At 35.4% G+C, this 15,663-nt stretch overlaps 1 protein-coding gene across 2 annotated transcripts in view; it reads right to left on the reverse strand.

Moving 5' to 3' along the window:
• Positions 1–15,249, reverse strand: part of myocd (myocardin) — a 159,845-nt gene extending 144,596 nt beyond the window's left edge. For both annotated transcript variants that reach the window (XM_088926585.1, XM_088926582.1), the window contains exon 1: positions 15,155–15,249. The gene's annotated coding sequence lies outside the window, so the exon portion shown is untranslated. The remainder of the gene's footprint in view (positions 1–15,154) is intronic.
• Between the last annotated feature and the right edge of the window lie 414 nt (positions 15,250–15,663).

The raw sequence follows: 15,663 nt of genomic DNA on the forward strand, positions 1-15,663 counted from the left end.
GTGAGTCTTATTTGGCCAATTCTTCTGGCTGAAGAAAATAACCCCTTCTTTCAATGAATAATAGGCCAGGGAACTGCCACAGGAGCAATGATGGGTTAGACTGAGGGAGGAAAAAACAAAATATGGTAGGTGGAAGTGTATGAGATTTGAGCTTGGCCACCTGCAGAACTTTTGTTTGAAAACACCATTTGAGACAAAAAAAATCAATTTTTTGTTATTTCTTGACAATTTCATTTTGGTTTGATACATAGGTGTCTTTTTTTCTATTGCCGAGACTCCCTAATCTCACAGGCTTCGCACCTCCCACATGCGCTAATGATCTCTTTAGAAACCTCCTCATTCCCAACACATGGTGCCATGTGCAAGATGCTCCACTGTTTTTATCCAGTTTGTTTTATTCCATGTCAGCTCTCGGGCTCTATCATGTTGCCTAGGTCATCACCTCAGACTGAGTGAAGCCCTTGTTTAGAGTTGTGATATTATAAGTGTTTGTCTTGAGGATAAGAGACAGTGTATTTGTTTGTGCTGATTACGGAGGATGCAGTTATCTGTTTTCCAACATAGTGGGACTCTGCCCATCTTGTACAAAGAGCAACAGTGCCAGTGAGACCGTAGGCAGTGTACCGAGGTCCCCCTTATGCATCCAGTACTGTTGCTGTTCCTGGCAGTCACTTATGCCTTGATATTTAAATAATGCTTCTTGACTACTTCTTGTACAGTCAAGTCTAATGCCCAGGTACAGCAGGTGACTTTGGCACTTGATTTCCATGCTTTCCCTTGAAAGATGCAGGGTTTGTTTTCCATTACAGTTGCTGAGGTAGAAAGTGCAGATATAGTATGGGTTGTATTTAGGATCGGCTTCAGAAAGTTTGCCAATGTCAACATTTTGGCACAAAAAGCCTCCATCAGTATATTACTTTATTAATGCACATTAAGAATTACCATACGTAGAGTGTGTTCATCCTCCTTTTATTGTTTTGATCACTTTTTTTGGACTGCAACTCCATAACCTTGGTGGTACATACTTTTTCCTTTTTTAAGGAATTTCTTCTCTTAATTTCTTAAGATAAAATGGCCATAATGCTTACAAATCTGACTCTGAATCGAAACTGGATAACTACTGCATTTCAAGTGCAAACTGTTGATGTAATATAATTAGTAAATAAGCATCTTTCATTTCCACACAAACTGTATATCTAAACATCTGCATGACTGCTATGGCTGATATCAAAGCCATGTAATAATTTTTGTGCACTACTGTTTTCATGTATTTTGTTTTGAGGTAAATAAAGTCTGCAATGTTTATGAAGCAGTGGGTTAACACAGAAAAATCATAACAACTAAACACGTATGGTTACACGTATTCTCTAATTATAATGGTATTTTACTATTAAGAGTAACTGTTGAAGAAAATCTGTGAGCACCAGTTATAGGAATGACATATATTCTGGATATTCTGTGATTTTAAATCAAATTACATAATTTAGGAGTGCATCAAAAAGGACATAAAGTATATTGCGAAACTTCATTTCACTTCACTAACCCTGTTTATTAATATCTAAACTTTCTGCTTTATAAAATAAAGCTGTTGTTAAAGCTGTACGATTTTATTTGAGAGGCAGTTCATCACTTTACTGGATTCCAAATTTATAGTAAAGAGTACTTCAATGCAGCAACAAAAGATGATTTTACCTCATCGCCTATTAAATTCAACCTTTCCATGTCTACACTGTATAAACTCTGTATCATATTTACAAACCTTCTGTAAACATTGACCAGTGTTGTTTTTGGAACCTTTTTTGTTCAAAATATTTACAACATATCTCTGATAGTAGCAATGATGTCCATTTAACCTTGTGCAGATGTTTAGGTGCATACAAAGGGCAAGTATTTAAAATGGAAGGGGGCGGGAAACTGGAAACTAATTAAACATCTTGTTTGTAAGAGGTATAAAGGAAATGTCATATGTAAAACTGCACAGGCGTAGTCTGCTCAAGGTGTTTAAACCTTGAAAGAACAAGGGGTTTTAAATCACAGTGCCAAATTTGCTTTTAGGCTGTACAAAAAAGAGCCTTTAGTTTGTTTAATTAAATTTCATTTAAAGAAATGGGACACAAAAAATGAAAAAAAAGTGTTACATTGTTATATAGCTGAAGTAAAGGACCAGAGTTCAGAATATTCCTAAATCCTAAAGTATAAATACATAAAGGTTTAGATAAGGTAATAGCCTTCAGGCCTTAAAACTAAAGCTTTCAGTTTGGCATTTGAAGGACTGAGTATAAAAAAAGCTTCACATAGCTTTTGTTCTGAAACAAACCTTTGAGGTGAGAAAAAATGTGATAAAAAATCATGTTGGATTAAGAATAAAGTATTTCAGAACACATTACAATATAATAATGCAAAACAATATAAATTAAAACAGCTTAAACTAGATTACTGACATTAATGATGACAATTATCATAAAGGTACAGTATTCAACTAAATTATCATACATAAAACTGAAGTTTTTTCAAGTATAAGCCACTGTGTTTTAAAGTCAAAGAATAAGCACTTATAACATATTGAGTGAAGTGATTTTTGAAGCAAGACACTCACATGATGTGCAGATTTTCTAGGAAAATGAGGAAATGCTCAGCTTCTATGACTTATGGAATAACTTCCTCTTTATAGTCTTTAGTACATTATTAAAGAGGAGATTCTCCGTTCCAAGATGTCAGTGTATTAGTAAACTAGGGATTAGTATGACAACCCTCTCTGGATATCTCTCCACGTCATTTATGGATTCCAGACCAGTGGAGTATGTGCGTGTATCCATATACAGTATGCATAAGTGTATTCTAGAACATTTACTCATGCAGTATGTCAGTTTATTGAGATTCACAATGATGATCTCCAAAAAAGAAATTGAAGCAGGAAAGTGTTTGCTTGTGTGTGTGTGTGTTTGTGTGTACATGCATTCAAAGTTGCATTCCAAATAGTGTGAATCATCAAGCCAGAATCTCTTTCTGGAATTTGAAGTCCTTATTCTCTATGTTTCAAAATAAGGTGTGATTTCTATCCTCTCTAGGGTATTTTCCCTCTTACGACATCAATATTGAAAAATAATTTTCTTTTTTATGCTGTGGTAGTTCATGAGATAACAAGATTTGTACTTTGCATTTCACCATGCACTCTAGTAGAGCTCTTTTTGTGTCTCCTATGTGTATGAGTGTGGTAACTGTAAATCAAATTGTACTATTATTCTAGTGGATAGCAGAAAGTGTTTGTTTATGGTATCCATTAGTTTCAATTTCCATCAGGCAAATATTATCCTGTGCCTGATAACCGTCTTGTATTCATCTGGTATTTTTCTCTTGTTCCCACTATATATAATCTTATACTGTAATAAGATGGTCATGAAACTACAGTATATTGCAATCAGCATCTATCCATTCTGTAATTTTGCAAAAGTTGGTTTGGAACAAACTACATTAAACATTAAAATCCACAATGCATTCTGTAGTGTATATGGATTGAGTTTCAGAAACACCTGGGATATGGTTGTCCAGGTCATCATAAATGAGAATAATTCTCAATCAACTTATTTGATTAAATAAGATAAATGAAGGAATACAGGTACAGTATACAGACTGCATATATATATCCCTATAGGGACCGTATTCCCCAGATTGTGGAGAAATCTCCGCTGGTGGAATGAGCTGCTACTGACCAGTTTCAGGAAATTTCCAGTGTCAATCTGTGAGATTAGATTGCTGTTGTCTGAGGGTCTGAGGACAGAACCCCTGTACTGTATGCACAACAGAGGAAGAAGAACTGACCCTGGAAGCTTCCTCTTCCTGCTGTTTAAAAAGTCACTTGACCGTTTGGCTTCCTGCAAATGGCCAGGTAACTGATAACAGCAGCTCAATTCCCCCAGAGGAATCTGGGAAATGTGGTCCGTATACACTAGGTACAGTATACATACATGACAAATATACATGACAGGCATATATCACCATTTTTTGCCTTGACAAATGTTTCACAAATTCTAGGCATTTGCACAAGTAACCTCTCCAAATATTCAGTTGTTAAAGAGTTCTGGAGATTTTGTAGAGAGCTGTTTTGTAGAGAGCATGCACAGTACACACAAAGGAGCTAACAGATCATTTATATCTTTGAGACAGAATCTGTATTTGTCTTTAACGAACAAGGATAAGTGATCCTGTTATGAAGTCAGTGAAATAACGTGTACACAAATTGTAACCCAATGCTCCTGTCATTGAGGAATAATCCTTCCAAATAGTACCCTTATTTACAATAAAAACAGGGATGTTTTCTGCTGCTAACAAATAACAAAAAATCATTGCGCAATCAAAATAGAGCTTTTCATCGTGATTCTTGAGTTTTCAGTGATAATGTATATGGCACAGCTTACCAGTACAAGAAAGTTCTTCACCATTGATGATGGTTTTGGAGATGCTATATATTAACAATAGGGCGGTATGGTGGCACAGTGGGTTCAATTCCAGTTTGAATGTTCTCCCCATTTTTGCATGGATTTTAGCAATGTGCTCCAGTTTCCGCCCACAGTCCAAAGACATACTGGTAAGTTCATTGATCTCTGGGAAAATTGGCCCTGGTGTAAATGTGTTTGTGTCTGTGTCTGTGATGGATTAGCGAACCGTCCAGGGTGTATCCCACCTTGTGCCCATAAATTGCCGTGATAGGCTCTGGCTATCCCACCACCCTGAATTGGATTAAGTTATTAGAAAATGAATGGATGGACTTAATAATGTCTTCATTCTGTGGCCCTATGAACGATAACCTGTTCTTCATTCTTACTGGGACACCATGGAGCATTTTGTCTGCACAGCAGTTTAAAAATCTACAGTTTGGCACCTTTAAAGGGATGCTTTTATACAATCTTATTCATAATATTCAATCTTAGTATTTGCAGTTCTTATTCAATACCAGTAACATGATTACATGCACATCACAATATTCTACTGTCTTTAATTGTTATCTGTATAACATATTTAATTATATAGTAGGTGTAATACATAATCCTTTCAAAAGACAGAAGAAAAGTGAAAGAATCCATAATGCATAAACGATTTCATTTGTTGTGAAACATATATCCATCGTTGTTGTCCTGCAGTAAATGTATGAAAGGTGCTCATACTGTATACAGTACATTCAGAATCTATGGTGTTACCACCCTGAATTGTTTATAGTGCACTTAATGCTTAACAAAGACAGAGTACAGCAAATATATTTCTAACATTCTAATAGGGATAGATATTTTAATGCTTTGAGAGACTTATTAAAAATATAACATTTTACTAAGTTCAAAAATTAAAGCAAAGCAATGAATTAAATTTTAAAGAGCCACCTCAATGAAATCAAATTATATCAAATACTTCAGGAGAAAAGTATTCAGATCTTTGGGAAATAAATGAGGTTTGGCATGCACTGCCTTATCAAGACACAGGAATTAATTAGTTGCTCTTTATTTATACTTATGTTTTATTGCATATCTTAAAGTCTTTGCCCTGTGATGGACTGGCATCCCTTTCAGGGTATAGCCCACTTTACTTGCCACCCATTGCTTGCCAGGATAGGCTCTGGCTCCCCCATGACCCTGAATAGGAACTGAATAAGAAGAAGCAGTTAGAAAATGGATAGATGGATCGTAAAGCTTTTTTGTTTAGTGCCATTTTTAAAACATCATTAGTTTCCATTTTATACTGCACGATTACAAGATACTTTAATATTTCTAAAATTACCTCTAAAATAATATTTGAAAATTGGCTGTAGTCTATTGAAAAAGCAACATTAAAAACCATGACTTGGTCTCTGCCCTTTGACTGAAGCATATTTTGTTAATAATATTATTTATTAATTTAATTAATGTTTGTTAAAAGGTAGCAAACTTATTATTATTTGTGCAGCTGGGAATAAGAAGTATCTTTAAACACTGACGCAACAGTTACTGCTGTTCTAAATAGCTATTCATGCAGATAATTCAGGCAGGCAGTGCCTAATCATTTTACCTCCCAGTTTAAAGAGAATCTTGAAGTCCTTGCTGGAAAAACATGTCCCTTTGTCACAATGAGCTAAATACAGATCAGAATACAACAAGAAAGTTATCTAAATACTTCAGTTAAAAGAGCTAGTGTTCAGTTTCTGGGTCAATTTCAATTTATTCCAATTAGATATATTTGCTAAACGTTGTGCTATAAACAATTCTGTTGTTTGTACTACCCCATAATAAAACCTCTTCCACTGCAAATTTTAAACCTTACATTTTCTTTGCAGTTTAGTTAAAAATGATGGTTTGTGCCAAATCACGCACAAAAAATAAGTCTGTAGTTTCTGTTATTCAATTAACAGTTGATCACACCACCTCAGCTACTTAATTGAACAACAGTGACTTTGAGAAAGTGGTACTGTAGGCATATTCATTCTGAGGCTATTGATCACCTACAGCATGCCAGTCTTGGAAAACTGCAAAACCTAATATTTTTAAAACATTCTTCTGTTCTACAAAGTAAACAAAGTTATGTGATAACACTGGGTTGAGATGGATTTGTCTGACAAAGAAAAACATTAAAAGAGAAAAACAATTTCAACTCTGGAATCAGTTTAGAGAAGAACAACCACATGCATTCCTGGGCTCAAAAGAATGTCCTACTCTGATAGGCTACTTGAATAGGTCTAAGGGGGAACCTACAATAGTCAAAGTTCTTAATATATTCCAAAAATCCTAATGCGACATGATAAATAAATTAATATAAATCTGATAAATTTCCTTTCTGGAAGTGTGAGACAATCCAAAAACACAAATTACTACAACGGCTTTTGATTAGGGGTGCAAAAACATATTTTGAGAACTGTAAAGGTTAAGAACCACTGTTTTAGCACAATTCGCATCCTACAAGATGAAATGTTAGATATATAGCACATTTTAAAAAGTGCTACTGTAGCACTCTAATTTGTTTAATTTCTAATAGTTTGCTCTTATTAGACATTTTTGGCACATGGTTTAAAAGCTCTTAGTACCCTGTTTCCTTTCTTACTCTTAATATACCTGTAAATTTATTAAGGATGTGAAATATAGTGTATTTCAGGAAGCTAGAACTCTGGAACCCAAAACTGAGGCATTCACTTCATATTGGCACTTTTAGCTTTCTGTTATATTGGAATTATTTTAGAAGCATACAGTCTTCAGTTTAGAAATGATTATTTTATATTGAACTTGATCAAACATTTACACAATCTAGCTACACCATATCATATGCCCTGTATGTATCCATTACGGTTGCCACTTGTTCAAACAGCTGATGATGCTACAATTTAGTTCTATTCATTGTCTCCATGGCCCTTACATGTAAGTCAGTCTTATTGGACTGCTATATGATATATTATATGATAATGAGAGAGTGTGATGTTATAAATCTAAAACCGTTCTGTAAACAAATGATAAAGACATAGACATTTTGGATAGAAAGTAAAAAGATGCGATTCAAACCAGAAATTTGAAATGTTTATCTAAACACATATTATCAAGAAATACAATGCAAATATCATATAACAGAATCCCATCTAGTGTAAAAAAATTAAATGCACCACAGCATAGCCATGTGCCAATATAATTCATATAATAAAGTGTTAGTGGAGGTTATGCAAGCAAGCAAGCAAAAAGAGCCAAACCTAAGCTTTAGTGTATAAACAATGATACCATTGTAGTATGATGCTTGTGTGTCATGTTCACCCCCAGTGAAACATTGCAGAGTAAGCTAGCACTACTGCAGCAGCCGACCACACCTCTACTCATATGTCAGTACAAGTAGGGTGCTGTGGACACAGACAGGAAACCTGTTACACCTGTAGACAATTACTACCTGTCCCACCTCAGGTGAAGCAGGCTACTTAAGGTCTGATAAACCCTGATTGTGGATACCCCTTTGTGCTGTGCCCCTGTACCCAGCTTTAAACCTCGCCTGTTTGTACTACAATCCAGGACTGTCTTTTTCCTGCTTTTCCAACTTGCTGCACACACCAAGCTACCTGCTTGTTGTTCTGTTTTTTCTAATCACAGAGATGATGTGATGCCTGTGCCTGGGTTCACCTTTTAATTCTCGGACCACTGCAATTCCTACACGAGAAGCAGCTATTACTTTGTGTACTATTACATTTACTATGGCTTCTTGGCAGGAAATATAATGTGGCATGAGTGACAAGAGCAGATCTAACCTGGGAGTTCTTCAAGGTTGCTCATAGGCAACCCAACTAAAGAGCCACACAGCGTCAAGCCCCACAAAGTCCTACTCCAACTGAGTTTTCTTCTACAGGAGAATTCAGTGCTGTCTGGGTTCCAAGGGGAAGCTGTCACTTACTGGAACAGACTCTGTCCCACAAAGCCCTGTTCATACTGATCTTCCTTCTCCTGGGTAACCTTAAGAGTGATAAATATCAGGCTGAGTATTCTGACTTACACAAGCATGTACATGTATAGTAGATATCAAAGGTTTTAGCCAGTCATGGTATACCACAGTGATTAATGTTACATTGTATTTGTTATTGTTAACCAGTGTAAGGTTGTGATAACCATAATATTGCATAATTTGTAAGTATTCAAGATGTTTGTGTAGAACTATTGTTTATTGTTAATTGTTTTGTATTTACAGGATAATACTATAATATATATTGCATAAGAATACTTTGGGAATTTTGCACAAGTTACAGTATGTTTAGGGAAGGAAACAGTGGAGAAAACTTTGCAATGCAGTGTAGCAAACTGCTCTGAAAGATGGGTTTTGATAGTACAAGCTTGTTGTAGTCTAGCCAGTCTACCCTACATGAAAAATTCCATCCTGAAACCATATATGATCCAGCAATTGATAATATAAACACTTCTGAAACTGCTCAGAAGTGATATTAACTATTGCAAGGTATGTTCTTCATGTGATGCACAATAGCCCAGCATCTTGCTAACAGCCTAAGTGCAAGCAGTAATGTTATTATAACTTCTAGAACAGGAATATATACAGTATAGTACTTTAGCACAAAGTAGTCTCAATGGTTATACAACTATGTAATTATATACAGCTACAGTGAAACTTGGGGTGGATCAATATAAATGTGGGGTGCACCCTTAGTTAAAGGTGTAAGATATTTATGAGCACTGCAGGCTAATAAAATTGTCTGATCCTCCCTCTACACTTATTCATTTTCAGTCTTTTGTACAGTATTGTTATCTGGGTAATAGAAATAATATTTATGGTAACAGAGTGAAATCCCAATCCCAATATGTTTAAAAAAATCTTTCTCGGGATTGAATATGACTTTCCAGTAACATAAACCTCAGCCTTAATGCAGCTGTTCACAGATGCATTGTGTTTTGGGAGAACAGTTTGGGAGAACAGTGGTATTATTACTTCAGCTTTGTGGAATTTTTTTTTTTGGTCAACATATCAAATAATAAATCCCTTGAGGACAAATGACCATTGCTATCTGTTAAAAACAACCAAGCAAATAAACATGAAAATATATCCCAGGGAATACAGAATTGTGGTGTCTCTTGGTTACTATGGAAATGTTTTTGGGGTAGATAAAGAAGGATATTGCTAGTGTAATTTATTTTTGTTCTAGCCTTGTTTTATGCTATGACTACTTCTGTAAGTAATTCCCGTTTATATTTAGATTCCAGTACCACTATCGCAGACAAGATACTTTTTCTTCCTCTTAGCCTGTCATTGTAGCTTATCATCATTTTCAGTACTTAGTCAGCTCTTCCCTTCTTCCCTTGTAATAAAACCACTGGGTAACATACCGTTAACATGAACTCTGTTCAATTATGTAAATAAAAACAGAAAAATAAAGATGAGCTTTTACAGACAGTTTTGATTAAGAAGCGATCAATCATAGGTGGACTGTTTATTCACATTATTAAAACAAAATTGCCCATACTGAGAAGGTTATAAACAAAAAATAATTTTATTTGCAAACTCTTTTAATGTCTGATTGCAAATGCAGTTATTTCTTTCTTGATCTGTTGATAGAGATTATGTTTATGTACACACATTTTAAAATTTTTTAAACATTTTTAATATTGCGCTACATACTGTATACAGTTGCAGATGTATAGGTCACTTATTTTGAAACATATTATTCTCTATTTATACACACTATATTACTTAACATTGCCTATTTGTCACTGATACTGTACCTCTTCTTTTTGTGAGCAAATGTTTTAATGTATATTTCATAAAGAACAAAACAAAAAACATGTAGAAGATGGGATCTCACAGAGTACAAAATGTAAAAGAAGATTAATTTAACAATGTTTTGAAGTTAAGAGAAAGAGTCTGACTAGCAGTTTCTGCAAATAAATGCTACTAAGTGTAATCTAAGGGTATCTACTGTAAAGTACATTCTGCCCAGTTGCCTAAAGAAGATTCTTGGCTTAAATTAGACCTGTTAGCAATAGTGTGCAGTAGTGGTCAGGGCAGACTGACTGAAGGGTTGTAGGTTTTTATCCCACCTGAAGATGCTGCTGCTGCACCCTTGAACAAGCTACTTTACCCAGTCTGCTTCAGAAAATACAGCTGCATAAGTGGCTACCACAGTTTGAAAGAAAATAATAACTAACTGTAATTTCTATAAGTGAATTTGGAGTTTCAACTCCATAAATTAACATTAATAGTAGAAGCCTGAGATCTGTCATTGAGAAGGAGCAGTTGGCAAATTCAGTGGCACAGTTACATACAGTAAGGTATCAGATATACCCAAAAATATTGTATTACAAAACATACCCAACATGTAATGTATTTGCTCAGGACATCTCTAACAGAGAGGGTTGAGAACAACAGCCATCTGCCATCTGTGTAATCTTAAAACAGATTAGCTTGTGTACACCATTTTCAGGGGAAGATAAAGTATCATGCCAGACAAAATTGCAAGCAGGACTACCATCTGCCATGTCTACTTCTCTTTATTGATTGATTCGTATCCAGTGGGAATTAAATTCCACAAGTGGAAAAGAACACATTTGATTAGCTTTCTGGATAATTGACCAATTCCTGGGACCGGTAATCAGGTGTACATTATATTAGTATCTAGGAGGACAAGGGTTAGAAGTCTATGTAGGTTCCGGTAGAGACAGCACAAGTCTAGTCTTTTGGCAGCTGTGTTTTCCCAACAGCAAACATGCTTGCAATCTATATCAGTGAGGATACTAGTAGAAGTGATAGTATGTAAATGAAGAACTTGTTAGGACTGAGAGATTTGTTTTTTTAAGCCACATTAAGTGCACCAAGGTATGTCTGAGTAGAAAAGGAACACTGTTTTTCATGTAATGGAAAGACATGGAGTTGTGGAGAGTAGTGTACCTGTTCTGCCCTTCCAGAGATTGACTGAAGAAAACTGATCTGTAAAGTGGAAGAAGAATTAGAGTGACTGTGCTACATCTAAACTCTGTGGGATTAACTGAACTGTGGACTGCACAGGCTTCTCTAGAAGGGGGCCACCAGTACCACCAAAAGGGGTTACATCCGCAAGACCATTACAGACTACACTCAAACACGCACATGTATTCACGTGACATGCTGATTCAGAGCTCTTTTTGTGGTTAATTTGTTAACCATCAGCACTGTGACTTTTGTGTGAGACAGTGAAGCAGCATCCCGTGGCACTCTGGTGTGAATGACAGAGTGGAGTCTGAGATACATACTGTACTTTACAAATAAGAACTCTCAGGGAATGAGTCTCCCATAGATCCTGAAATATGTGCAGACCATTGTAAGCATGATGTCACCAAGCATATGAACAATTTCTGTAAGCCAAGGTGGACAGGTAAAGGGCTGAGTAAGAAGGAGTTATTCCAAATTGATGAAAGCTTTTGAAATTTCACAAGGCTACCGAGAAAGATACTGTTGACATTCTTTCTAATGACCTGAGAGCTTGTGATTAGTTTGCACATTCTTAGAGAGACAAGCCTCTCCTTGGAAGCAGAAAATAAAAGATTCTGAAGTCAAAATGTGAACTGTGAGATTGTCAGCTGAACTGTTGACTGCTTACTTCTTGCTTTAAAGTGGTTAGAATTAGTGAGATCTAGGTATATTGTTTTTTCTGGGCGTGAAATAGAAATTGTGAAAAGTAAGAGACTAATGCAATGAAGTGTGGAAAACTTGTACCACTGAACATATTTTCTTTACAAGCAGATAGCATTGATAGATCTTATAAGGTTTTTAATACTGTACTTCTTCATTAAAGCAAGACATTCCAGTATAGTATGTCTCAATTCTAGTCCTCAATACCCCACACCCAGTGACAGATCTTCCAGAAAGTGTGAGGGAGCTTAAGCCACCCCAGTATAAGCAAAAGTCCTCCCAGTTTAGTCACCCTACATTAACCTCTATTTGTAAAACTGCTAAAGGAATAAGCAATCCCCCACCCACCCAAAGTGACAAAATCTCATCTACTTGAAAACTGAACATTTAAAATTAGTTGAATTTAAGGTTCAATTATGTAACTATAGGCTGCAGAAATCTTGGGAATCTAGTGGATTAAATGACTTAAAGATGCAAAATATGTAGGAATGGTTTCACGAACCATAATAATCACTAATTCAGATCTACCTTACAGTATTAAGATAATGATTAGGGGTATTGATATGGAAACGTGAATATAATTATTCCAATGTTTGTGGCTGTGACAGTTTACAAACAAAGTAATTCAGTGAAAAAGACTGTTTTATATGCTAAAACCTGCACACAAATAGAGGATTTTAAGAAATATAATATGGAAGTTGGTCAAAAATAAAGCAGAAATAAGCAAACAACAAAGCAAAAATAAAGCACACCATATTGAAATTCAGCTTCAAATATATTAGGTCACTGTATATTAATTGGATGCTCCAAAGCATCTCTGTCATACAGTAGGTCATTCTCAAAAATTGGTCACCTCGGTGCAGCCTGCTATGCCACAAAAGACGCCTTCCTCTATTATAAGAATGATAGGTATTTGTAATATTTTTTAATGCATCATGCACATTGCAGAATGTGTAGACCCACGGAAACAACCAGGAGGAAACAACCACTACTTTAGCCTGCAACAACACATAGCAAAAAAGGTCTGTATTTCATTTAGATATTTTTTGTTCGGATTGGAGGTTATCATCCAAATACATGCTGTAATTCAAGTAAATTAATTACATCTTGAGTCACATAGGCTAGACTTTTGAAAAAAGCATTGCCAGTGGGCACAGAATTCTCTTTTGTGAGCAGGTACATTCCTGCTTGGGCAGAACTGTAAAGTGGGATTGGTCACACCATGAAATACAGCTGTTTTCTTATAAATCTTGGAGATTGATCTGGAAATTGGTAGGAGAAATTAAATTAAAATCAGCTGAGGACCTACCTATAAAAACATACTTTTTATTTCCTAAAAATTTCAATGCTCCTTGTGGCCACTTCACAGTGTTGATCTATTTACTGCAATAACTGCATCCACTTTGTTCAATTAATAAGTTCAAAATTTATTTTGCTCCAGGAAAGATAAGATGATTCTCAAAATGAATTTTTAATATAAGGAAAACAAACCTTCCACACTAAGTTGTTTTTAACAAAAAGTTTGTCCATACAGTTTGTGTGTTTAATTTCAATATAATGAATGACATAAAACTCTCCCCCAACACACGCAAATAACTGTTCTATGTTAAAACACATTCCTTAACACACATTTGGCTGTCTTGTTCATAAAAACAGCCTTTTAAGAACAGCTTAATATTCAGCAAAGCAGAATTATTGGAATGTAAAAACACTGTTGTCTAGGTGAATTACAAGGAGAACCTTGCTAGCTTCTCTTGCCTTTATTTTATGTTTCCTGAGCAACGATAGACAGAAACTGCATTTGCAAAGGATTCTGTCTTTCAAGTCCTCATTCATGTTTGACCTGAGCAATCATGGTATCATTTCCTTGCACAGCCTCTAAATCTTGACAAATCTTGTCATATCCAGTAACTTTAAAACATTCAAGGGTCCTTGCAAAAACATACCATGGTAATTTTCACACTATTGTGCCTGTTACAAACAGTACATGATTCATCTGAATCATGGTATACCACAGTGATTAATGTTACATTGTATTTGTTATTGTTAACCAGTGTAAGGTTGTGATAACCATAATATTGCATAATTTGTAAGTATTCAAGATGTTTGTGTAGAACTATTGTTTATTGTTAATTGTTTTGTATTTACAGTATAATACTATAATATATATTGCATAAGAATACTTTGGGAATTTCGCACAAGTTACAGTATGTTTAGGGAAGGAAACAGTGGAGAAAACTTTGCAATGCAGTGTAGCAAACTGCTCTGAAAGATGGGTTTTGATAGTACAAGCTTGTTGTAGTCTAGAAGTCATAACTTCCTTTCAGCAAGGCCTGAATGTTAAAGTACAACATGTACAACTTGGCTTGTTCACTGCAGTGCTTCCAAGCCAATTCAAGCTTATTTTAATGTAGAAAAACTAAAAAATATTTTTAAAAAAATACCATCATTACTGAATTAAAGCAGAAGAATCCATTGACTTGAGTGTTTCACCTTATACTAGTTTTGTCAACTTCTTTTTATATCTAAAACATTGTATTGAGTTTGCTTAATTACTATCATCCTTTATAGGATTCTATTTTTACCATACTTGTTATGACCATTGTAAAACTACATAAGAATAAAAAATATTCTAATTATATAAATGATTATGTATTACACAAATGAAAGATTGCAGTGTAAAGCTGGGGTCCCCACCTTTATTTTAAAGACGAAAAAATCACTAGCAAATGCTGTAGATGGAAAAAGACATTAAAACTATTCATGCTGAATCATAAACACATTTCTCCTAATACTAATTGTTTGAGAAACGACTCGTGCATGCAAGCTTTGATTACTTCCAAGTTGTTTTAAAAGAAGTGGTTTATTAATTGGATTAATTAAAACAGAAAAACACTAGAAGACAGATGAAGAGCATTGACCCCTCTTGTGGAGAGCTAGCATACACTGCACAGCAGGTAGTATTAGCTTAGAATTGTACGTTGTTTCGATAAACCTTTGGCCAAGTTCCTTCATTTAACGTTGCGTTTTTGGAAGCCAAGAACAGAATGTAATAAAATACCTGTAAGTAGCTGTGGCGCAGGGTGTTATTTCTCTCTGATGAAATGTACTGAAGCTGCTGGGGATGAAGCGGAGAAGCCTATGAATTTAACAGACTGCTTCATTACGGTTCTCCAAGTCTGTAAACTTGCCGTGCCTTAAGAGCCGAGTTATAAGAGCCCTGTGCTGTCGGCTTACGGAAACAGCCGAATCCAATTCACGGGAGCAGCCAGACTTCGGGAAATATTCAATGCTACTGTTTCTAGGTTTACATGGATGCCGTGGGAGTAGTTGAAACCGAGATTTACGCAGTCTGACATATTGTTTGAAGTGAAATCCTTATGACATCTCTGACATAGCGTCAGCTAGATTTCTTCAAAGTCCTAATCTTATTTCTATGCACTCGGAGTTACCGGTATGTTTTGATTTCCCTTCAGTTCAGTGGCGATAGTGTCCGTATTAGGAAATCTACAGTATAATGCTTTTTTAATGCAGAGCTCATTTCCAGGACAGCTTCAAATGATAAAGTAT

This window comes from Atractosteus spatula, chromosome 11, assembly GCF_055471065.1.
Source record: "Atractosteus spatula isolate fAtrSpa1 chromosome 11, fAtrSpa1.hap1, whole genome shotgun sequence".
NCBI lineage: Eukaryota > Metazoa > Chordata > Actinopteri > Semionotiformes > Lepisosteidae > Atractosteus > Atractosteus spatula.